The 10,956-nt window shown below is 37.8% G+C and overlaps 1 non-coding gene across 1 annotated transcript; it reads left to right on the forward strand.

Annotated features, from left to right (window-relative positions):
* Positions 1–7,667: 7,667 nt before the first annotated feature.
* LOC112724756 (small nucleolar RNA R71) lies at positions 7,668–7,775 on the forward strand. The gene has a single exon (XR_003163904.1). It is a non-coding gene; the product is annotated as a small nucleolar RNA R71 (small nucleolar RNA).
* Positions 7,776–10,956: the final 3,181 nt, after the last annotated feature.

The raw sequence follows: 10,956 nt of genomic DNA on the forward strand, positions 1-10,956 counted from the left end.
TAGTTAATGTGGCTTTTAACGTAAGCTTGCCCATCCATCGAGAACGTTAGTGACACTTACTTTTGTCACTAACTAAGAAAAATGAAAAAGATTTGATTTTTGAAAAAGATTTTGAACAAGATAAGATTTTTAAATTGAAATTTGATTTGACTCATAAAAACAACTAGATTTTAAAAATTTTTGAAAAAGTCAAATCTAATTTTCGAATTTATGAGAGAGAAAAAGGGAAAGATATTTTTTATTTTTGAATTTTTAATGAAGAGAGAGAAAAACAAGAAAAATGATGCAATGCATGAGAATTTTAGATCAAAACATGTGATGCATGCAAGAATGCTATGAATGTCAAGATGAACACCAAGAACACTATGAATGTTAAGATGAACACCAAGAACATATTTTTGAAAGATTTTTAATGCAAGGAAAACATGCAAGACACCAAACTTAGAATTCTTTAATGCTTAGACACTAAGAATTCAAGAATGCATATGAAAAACAAGAAAAGACACAAAATATGCAAATGCAAAGATCAAACAAGAAGACTTACCAAGAACAACTTGAAGATCATGAAGAACACTTATGAATGCATGAATTTTCGAAAAATGCAGGATGAATATGCAATTGACACCAAACTTATAACATGACTCAAGACTCAAACAAGAAACACAAAATATTTTTTATTTTTATGATTTTATAAATTTTTTTGTATTTTCTTTTAATTTTTTTCGAAAATATTTGGGAAAAAGGAAGCAATGAATTCATAGTCTTCAATCAAAATCCTGGGAGTTAGACATGGCTTAATAGCCAGCCAAGCTAAAACATGTTATATGAAACACTAGAATTCATTCTTAAAAATTTTGAAGAAAAATATATTTTTGAAAATAATTTTTTTTTTTTGAAATTTTTCGAAAACAAAGGAGAAATTTTTGAAACATTTTGAAAAATTTTTGAAAATAAAACAAAAAGAAAATTACCTAATCTGAGCAACAAGATGAACCGTCAGTTGTCCAAACTCGAACAATCCCTGGCAACGGCGCCAAAAACTTGGTGCGCAGAAATTGTGATTACACTTTGATTATGTAAAATTTATCGCTCTTTCTTTCCCTGGTAATGGCGCCAAAAACATGATGCCAATACCATGGTTCACAACTTCGCACAACTAACCAGCAAGTGCACTGGGTCGTCCAAGTAATACCTTACGTGAGTAAGGGTCGAATCCCTTGGAGATTGTTGGTATGAAGCAAGCTATAGTCACCTTGTAAATCTCAGTCAGGCAGATATAAAATAGAAATGGGGTTTTCGAAAATAATACTAAAATAAGGATAGAAATACTTATGTAATCCATTGGTTAGAATTTTAGATAAGCGCATAGAGATGCATTCATTCCTCTGAACCTCTGCTTTCCTGCTGTCTTCATCCGATCATTCTTACTCCTTTCTATGGCTGGCTTTATGTAATGCATCACCATTGTCAATGGCTACTTTCGGTCTTCTCTCAGGAAAATGATCCAAATGCCCTGTCAGGGCACGGCTAATCGTTTGGAGGCATCACCCTTGTCAATGGTTACATCCTATCCTTTCAGTGAACATGGTCAACGCACCCTGTCACGGCACGGCTATTCGTCTGTCGGTTCTCGATCATGCTGGAATAGGATTTACTATCCTTTTGCGTCTGTCACTACGCCCAGCAATCGCGAGTTTGAAGCTCGTCACAGTCATTCAATCATTGAATCCTACTCGAAATACCACAGATAAGGTTTAGACTTTCCGGATTCTCTTGAATGCCGCCATCAATCTAGCTTATACCACGAAGATTCTAGTTAAGAGATCTAAGAGACACTCATTCAATCGAAAGTAGAACGGAAGTGGTTGTCAGGCACGCGTTCATGGGGAATGATGATGATTGTCACGTTCATCATATTCAGGTTGAAGTGCGAATGAATATCTTAGAAGCGAAATAAGATGAATTGAATAGAAAATAATAGTACTTTGCATTAATCTTTGAGGAACAGCAGAGCTCCACACCTTAATCTATGGAATGTAGAAACTCTACCGTTAAAAATACATAAGTGAAAGGTCCAGGCATGGCCGAATGGCCAGCCCCTCTGATCTAAGAACCAGGCATCCAAAGATGTCTAATACAATAGTAAAAGGTCCTATTTATAATAAACTAGTCACTAGGGTTTACAGAAATAAGTAATTGATGCATAAATCCACTTCCGGGGCCCACTTGGTGTGTGCTTGGGCTGAACTTGAGTGTTGCACGTGTAGAGGTCCTTCTTGGAGTTGAACGCCAGCATTTGTGCCAGTTTGGGCGTTCAACTCTGGTTTTGGATCCTTTTCTGGCGCTGGACACCAGAATTGGGCAGAGAGCTGGCGTTGAATGCCAGTTTGCGTCGTCTATTCTTGGCCAAAGTATGGACTATTATATATTTCTGGAAAGCCCTGGATGTCTACTTTCCAACGCAATTAGAAGCGCGCCATTTCGAGTTCTGTAGCTCCAGAAAATATACTTTGAGTGCAGGGAGGTTAGAATCCAACAGTATCAGCAGTCCTTCTTCAACCTCTGAATCTGATTTTTGCTCAAGTCTCTCAATTTCAGTCAGAAAATACCTGAAATCACAGAAAAACACACAAAATCATAGTAAAGTCCAGAAATGTGAATTTAACATAAAAACTAATGAAAACGTCCCTAAAAGTAACTAGATTCTACTAAAAACATACTAAAAACAATGCCAAAAAGCGTAAAAATTATCCGCTCATCACAACACCAAACTTAAATTGTTGCTTGTCCCCAAGCAACTAAAAATCAAATAGGATAAAAAGAAGAGAATATACTATAAATTCCAAACTATCAATGAAACATAGCTCCAATCAAATGAGAGGGACTTATAGCTTTTTGCCTCTTGAATAGTTTTGGCATCTCACTTTATCCATTGAGGTTCAGAATGATTGGCATCTATAGGAACTCAGAGTTCAGAAAGTGTTATTGATTCTCCTAGTTTAGTATGATGATTCTTGAACACAGCAATTTTATGAGTCTTGGCCGTGGCCCTAAGCACTTTGTTTTTCAGTATTACCACCGGATACATAAATGCCACAGACACATAATTGGGTGAACCTTTTCGGATTGTGACTCAGCTTTGCTAAAATCCCCAATTAGAGGTGTCCAGGGTTCTTAAGCACACTCTTTTTTTGCTTTGGACCTTGACTTTAACCGCTCAGTCTCAAGTTTTCACTTGACACCTACACGCCACAAGCACATGGTTAGGGACAGCTCGGTTTAGCCGCTTAGACCAGGATTTTATTCCTTTAGGCCCTCCTATCCACTGATGCTCAAAGCCTTGGGATCCTTTTTATTTGCCCTTGCCTTTTGGTTTGAAGGGTTATTGGCTTTTTGCTCTTGCCTCTTGGTTTTAAGAGCTTTTGGCTTTTTCTGCTTGCTTTTTTTTTTTCGCCTATTTTTTTTCTGCAAGCTTTGTTCTTTGCTGCTTTTTCTTGCTTCAAGAATCATTTTTATGATTTTTCAGATTATCAAATAACATGTCTCCTAGTCATCATTCTTTCAAGAGCCAACATATTTAACATTCTTAAACAACAACTTCAAAAGACATATGCACTGTTCAAGCATACATTCAGAAAACAAGAAGCATTGTCACCACATCAATATAATTAAACTAAGTTCAAGGATAAATTCGAAACTCATGTACTTCTTGTTCTTTTGAATTAAAACATTTTTCATTTAAGCGAGGTGATGGATTCATAGGACATTCATAACTTTAAGACATAGTTACTAACTACTAATGATCATGTAATGAAGACACAAACATAGATAAGCACATAACATAGAAAATGAAAAACAGAAGAAATAAGAACAAGAAATGAATCCACCTTAGTGATGGTGGCGTTTCCTTCTTGAGGAACCAATGATGTCCTTGAGCTCTTCTATGTCTCTTCCTTGTTTTTGTTGCTCCTCCCTCATTGCTTTTTGATCATCTCTTATTTCATGAAGGATGATGGAGTGTTCTTGATGTTCCACCCTTAGTTGTCCCATATTGGAACTCAATTCTCCTAGGGAGGTGTTGATTTGCTCCCAATAGTTTTGTGGAGGAAAGTGCATTTGAGGCATCTCCGAGATCTCATGGTGATGAGCTTCATACGCCTCTTGAGCTCCATGAATGGGCTCTCTTGCTTGCTCCATCTTTTTCTTAGTGATGGGCTTGTCCTCTTTAATGAGGATATCTCCCTCTATGTCAATCCCAGCCGAATTGCATAGGTGACAAATGAGGTGAGGAAAGGCTAACCTTGCCATAGTGGAGGACTTGTCAGCCACCTTGTAAAGTTCCTGAGGTATAATCTCATGAACTTCCACCTCTTCTCCAATCATGATGCTATGGATCATGATGGCCTGGTCTATAGTAACTTCAGACCGGTTGCTAGTGGGAATGATTGAGCATTGAATGAACTCTAACCATCCTCTAGCTACAGGCTTGAGGTCCAATCTTCTTAGTTGAACCGGCTTGCCTTTGGAGTCAATCTTCCATTGAGCTCCTTCTACACATATGTCCATAAGGACTTGGTCCAACCTTTGATCAAAGTTGACTCTCCTTGTGTAGGGGCGTGCGTTCTCTTCCATGTTTGGAAAGTTGAACGCCAACCTCACATTTTCCGGACTAAAATCTAAGTATTTCCCCCAAACCATTGTAACATAGTTCTTTGGATCCGGGTTCTTACTTTGATCATGGTTCTTGGTGATCTATGCATTGGCATAGAACTCTTGAACCATTAGGATGCCGACTTGTTGGATGGGATTTGTTAGAACTTCCCAACCTCTTCTTTGAATTTCATGTCGGATCTCCGGATACTCATTTCTTTTGAGTTTGAAAGGGACCTCAGGGATCACCTTCTTCTTGGCCACAACATCATAGAAGTGGTCTTGATGAGCTTTGGAGATGAATCTTTCCATCTCCCATGACTTGGATGTGGAAGCTTTTGTCTTCCCTTTCCCCTTTCTAGAGGATTCTCCGGTCTTAGGTGCCATCAATGGTAATGGAAAAACAAAAATCTTATGCTTTTACCACACCAAACTTAGAATTTTGCTCGCCCTCGAGCAAGAGAAGAAAGAATAGATGAAGAAGAAGAAAAAAATGGAGGAGAGGGAGAAGGGGTTGTGTTTCGGCCAAGAAGAGAAGAGAGGGTTGTGTTGTGTGAAAATGAGGAAGAATGGAAGGCTTTATATAGGGGAGGGAGGGGGGTTAAGTTTCGGCCATGTAGGGTGGGTTTGGGTGGGAAATTGATTTTGAATTTTGAAGGTAGGTTATGGGGAAGAGGGATTGAGGTGATTAGTGAAGGGTTTTGGGGAAGAGTGTTTATGGGATTGTGTGAAAGAGGGGTGAAAAGAAGTGAGTGGAGGTAGGTGGGGATCCTGTGGGGTCCACAGATCCTGAGATGATCCTGTGGGGTCCACAGATCCTGAGGTGTTCAAGGAATTACAACCTTGCACCAAATTATGCATGTAAAATGCCCTTGCACACAACTCTGGGCGTTCAGCGCCAGGTTGGTGCCCATTTTGGGTGTTCAACGCCCATTTACTGGCCATTTCTGGCGTTGAACGCCAGAACCATGCTTGTTCTGGGCGTTCAGCGCCAGCTCCTCTCCAGGGTGCATTTCTGGCGTTCAGCGCCCAAATGATGCCCATTTTGGGCGTTCAGCGCCCAGACACTGCCCATTTTGGGCGTTCAGCGCCAGAACCATGCTCTGTTCTGGCGTTGAACGCCAGGCAGATGCTTCCTCCAGGGTGTGATTTTTCTTCTGCTGTTTTTTATTCCATTTTCAATTTCTATATTTATTTTGTGACTCCACATGATCATGAACCTATAAAGACATATAACTAAGAAAAATATTGTTAGATAAATAAAAATTGGGTTGCCTCCCAACAAGCGCTTCTTTAATGTCAGTAGCTTGACAGTGGGCTCTCATGGAGCCTCACAGATGTGCAGAGCTTTGTTGAGACTCTCCAGCACCAAACTTAAAGTTTGGATATGGGAGTTCAACACCAAACTTAGAGTTTGGTTGTGGCCTCCCAACACCAAACTCAGAGTTTGACTGTGGGGGCTTTGTTTGACTCTGCTTTGAGAGAAGCTTTTTCTGCTTCCTCTCCATGGATGCAGAGAGATATTTTTGAGTTGTAAACACAAGGTTGTCCTTATTTAATTGAAGGATCAATTATCCTCTGTCCACATCAATCACAGCTCTTGCTGTGGCTAGGAAAGGTCTTCCTAGGATGATGGATTCATCCTCTTCCTTTCCAGTGTCTAGGACTATGAAATCAGCAAGGATGTAAAGGCCTTCAACCTTTACTAACACGTCCTCTACTTGTCCATAAGCCTGTTTTCTTGAATTGTCTGCCATCTCTAATGAGATTTTAGCAGCTTGCACCCCATAGATTCCCAGTTTCTCTATTACAGAGAGAGGCATGAGGTTTATCCCTGAACCAAGATCACACAGAGCATTAAAGATCATGGTGCCTATGGTACAAGGTATTATAAACTTTCCAGGATCCTGTCTCTTCTGAGGCAGTGTCAGTTGATTCTGATCACTTAGTTCATTGGTGAACAAGGGAGGTTCATCTTCCCAAGTATCAATACCAAATAATTTGGCATTCAGCTTCATGATTGCACCAAGGAACTTGGCATCTTGCTCTTCAGTAACATCCTCATTCTCTTCAGAAGAGGAATACTCATCAGAGCTCATGAATGGCATAAGGAGGTTCAATAGAATCTCTATGGTCTCTATATGAGCCTCAGAGTCCTTTGGTTCCTCAGAGGGAAACTCCTTATTGATCACTGGACGTCCCAGGAGGTCTTCCCCCTTGGGATTCACGTCCTCTCCTTCCTTTACAGGTTCGGACATGGTGCTTATGTCAATGGCCTTGCACTCTCCTTTTGGATTCTCTTTTGTATTGCTTGGGATAGTACTAGGAGGGATTTCAGTGATCCTTTTACTCAGCTGGTCCACTTGTGCTTCCAAATTTCTAATGGAAGACCTTGTGTCATTCATGAAACTCACAGTGGCCTTAGATAGATCAGAGACTAAGTTTGCTAAGCTAGATGGATTCTGCTCAGAATTCTCTGTCTGTTGCTGAGTGGATGATGGAAAAGGCTTGCTATTGCTAAACCTATTTCTTCCACCATTATTAAAGCCTTGTTAAGGCTTTTGATCCTTCCATGAGAAATTTGGATGATTTCTCCATTATAAGTTATAGGTGTTTCCATAAGGTTCACCTAAGTAATTCACCTCTGCTATTGCAGGGTTCTCAGGATCATAAGCTTCTTCTGCATAAGAAGCCTCTTGAGTACTGTTGGATGCAGCTTGCATTCCATTCAGACTCTGAGAAATCATATTGACTTGCTGAGTCAATATTTTGTTCTGAGCCAATATGGCATTCAGAGTATCAACTTCAAGGACTCCCTTCTTCATAGGCGTCGCATTACTTACAGGATTCCTCTCAGAAGTGTACATGAACTGGTTATTAGCAACCATGTCAATGAGTTCTTGAGCTTCTGCAGGCGTTTTCTTTAGGTGAATAGATCCACCTGCAGAGGTATCCAATGACATCTTTGATAGCTCAGATAAACCATCATAGAATATATCCAGGATGGTCCATTCTGAAAGCATGTCAGAAGGACACTTTTTGGTCAGCTGCTTGTATCTTTCCCAAGCTTCATAGAGGGATTCACCATCTTTTTGTTTGAAGGTTTGAACATCCACTCTAAGCTTGCTCAGCTTTTGAGGAGGAAAGAACTTGGCTAAGAAAGCCGTGACCAGCTTATCCCAAGAGTTCAGGCTATCTTTAGGTTGAGAGTCCAACCATATTATAGCTCTGTCTCTTACAGCAAATGGGAAAAGCATGAGCCTGTAGATTTCAGGATCTACTCCATTAGTCTTAACAGTATCACAGATCTGCAAGAATTCAGTTAAGAACTGAAAAGGATCTTCGGATGGAAGTCCATGAAACTTGCAGTTCTGCTGCATCAGAGAAACTAATTGAGGTTTCAGCTCAAAATTGTTTGCTCCAATGGTAGGAATGGAGATGCTTCTTCTATGTAAATTGGAATTTGGTGCAGTAAAGTCACCAAGCATTCTCCTTGCATTGTTGTTGGGTTCGGCTGTCATCTCCTTTACTTGTTCGAAATTTTCAATCAAGTTGTCTCTGGATTGTTGTAATTTAGCTTCTCTTAGTTTCCTCTTCAGAGTCCTTTCAGGTTCTGGATCAGCTTCAACAAGAATGCCTTTTTCTCTGTCCCTGCTCATAAGAAAGAGAAGAGAAAAAGAAAAGAAGAGAAATCCTCTATGTCACAGTAAAGAGGTTCCTTATTGTTAGTAGAAGAAAAGAAGAAGAGAAAAATCTGAACTCAGAAAGAGAGAGAGAGAGGGTTCGGATTTTTGGTGGGTGAGGGAGAGATGTTAGTAGATGAATAAATAAATAGAATAAGATGAGAGAGGGAAAATTTCGAAAATAATTTTTGAAAAAGAGTTAGTGATTTTTGAAAATAGTTTTTGAAAAAGGTTAGTAATTTTCGAAAATTAAGATTTAAAAATTGAAATAATTAGTTAATTAAAAGGAAATTTTGAAAAAAGGGGCGAGATATTTTCGAAAATTAGAGAGAGAGAGTTAGTTAGGTAGTTTTGAAAAAGATGAGAAACAAACAAAAAGTTAGTTAGTTGGTTGAAACAAATTTTGAAAAGATAAGGAGTTGGGAAGTTAGAGAAGATATTTTGAAATCAAGTTTTTTTTTTTAAAGGTAAGATAAGAAGATATTTTTGAAAAGATATGATTGAAATTAGTTTTTGAAAAAGATTTTATTTTTAAAAATCACAATTAATGACTTGATTCACAAGAAATCACAAGATATTATTCTAGAACTTAAAGTTTGAAACTTTCTTAACAAGTAAGTAACAAACTTGAAATTTTTGAATCAAAACATTAATTGGTAATGTTATTTTCGAAAATTTGATATAAAAATAAGAAAAAGATTTTTGAAAAATATTTTTATAATTTTCGAAAATAACTAAGAAAAATGAAAAAGATTTGATTTTTGAAAAAGATTTTGAACAAGATAAGATTTTTAAATTGAAAATTTGATTTGACTCATAAAAACAACTAGATTTTAAAAATTTTTGAAAAAGTCAAATCTAATTTTCGAATTTATGAGAGAGAAAAAGGGAAAGATATTTTTTTGATTTTTGAATTTTTAATGAAGAGAGAGAAAAACAAGAAAAATGATGCAATGCATGAGAATTTTAGATCAAAACATGTGATGCATGCAAGAATGCTATGAATGTCAAGATGAACACCAAGAACACTATGAATGTTAAGATGAACACCAAGAACATATTTTTGAAAGATTTTTAATGCAAGGAAAACATGCAAGACACCAAACTTAGAATTCTTTAATGCTTAGACACTAAGAATTCAAGAATGAATATGAAAAACAAGAAAAGACACAAAACATGCAAATGCAAAGATCAAACAAGAAGACTTACCAAGAACAACTTGAAGATCATGAAGAACACTTATGAATGCATGAATTTTTGAAAAATGCAGGATGAATATGCAATTGACACCAAACTTATAACATGACTCAAGACTCAAACAAGAAACACAAAATATTTTTTATTTTTATGATTTTATAAATTTTTTTGTATTTTTTTTATTTTTTTTCGAAAATATTTGGGAAAAAGGAAGCAATGAGTTCATAGTCCTCAATCAAAATCCTGGGAGTTAGACATGGCTTAATAGCCAGCCAAGCTAAAACATGTTATATGAAACACTAGAATTCATTCTTAAAAATTTTGAAGAAAAATATATTTTTGAAAACAATTTTTTTTTTTTTGAAATTTTTCGAAAACAAAGGAGAAATTTTTGAAAGATTTTGAAAAATTTTTGAAAATAAAACAAAAAGAAAATTACCTAATCTGAGCAACAAGATGAACCGTCAGTTGTCCAAACTCGAACAATCCCCGGCAACGGCGCCAAAAACTTGGTGCGCAGAAATTGTGATTACACTTTGATTATGTAAAATTTATCGCTCTTTCTTTCCCTGGTAATGGTGCCAAAAACATGATGCCAATACCATGGTTCACAACTTCGCACAACTAACCAGCAAGTGCACTGGGTCGTCCAAGTAATACCTTACGTGAGTAAGGGTCGAATCCCACGGAGATTGTTGGTATGAAGCAAGCTATAGTCACCTTGTAAATCTCAGTCAGGCAGATATAAAATAGTAACGGGGTTTTCGAAAATAATACTAAAATAAGGATAGAAATACTTATGTAATTCATTGGTTAGAATTTTAGATAAGCGCATAGATTTGCATTCGTTCCTCTGAACCTCTGCTTTCCTACTGTCTTCATCCGATCAATCTTACTCCTTTCTATGGCTGGCTTTATGTAATGCATCACCATTGTCAATGGCTACTTTCGGTCTTCTCTCGAGAAAATGATCCAAATGCCCTGTCACGGCACGGCTAATCGTCTGGAGGCATCACCCTTGTCAATGGTTACATCCTATCCTTTCAGTGAACATGGTCAACGCACCCTGTCATGGCACGGCTATTCATCTGTCGGTTCTCGTTCATGCTGGAATAGGATTTACTATCCTTTTGCGTCTATCACTACGCCCAGCAATCGCGAGTTTGAAGCTCGTCACAGTCATTCAATCATTGAATCCTACTCGGAATACCACAGACAAGGTTTAGACTTTCCGAATTCTCTTGAATGCCGCCATCAATCTAGCTTATACCACGAAGATTCTGGTTAAGAGATCTAAGAGACACTCATTCAATCGAAAGTAGAACGGAAGTGGTTGTCAGGCACGCGTTCATGGGGAATGATGATGATTGTCATGTTCAACACATTCAGGTTGAAGTGCGAATGAATATCTTAGAAGCGAAATAAG

The sequence above is a fragment of the Arachis hypogaea genome, chromosome 11, assembly GCF_003086295.3.
Source record: "Arachis hypogaea cultivar Tifrunner chromosome 11, arahy.Tifrunner.gnm2.J5K5, whole genome shotgun sequence".
NCBI lineage: Eukaryota > Viridiplantae > Streptophyta > Magnoliopsida > Fabales > Fabaceae > Arachis > Arachis hypogaea.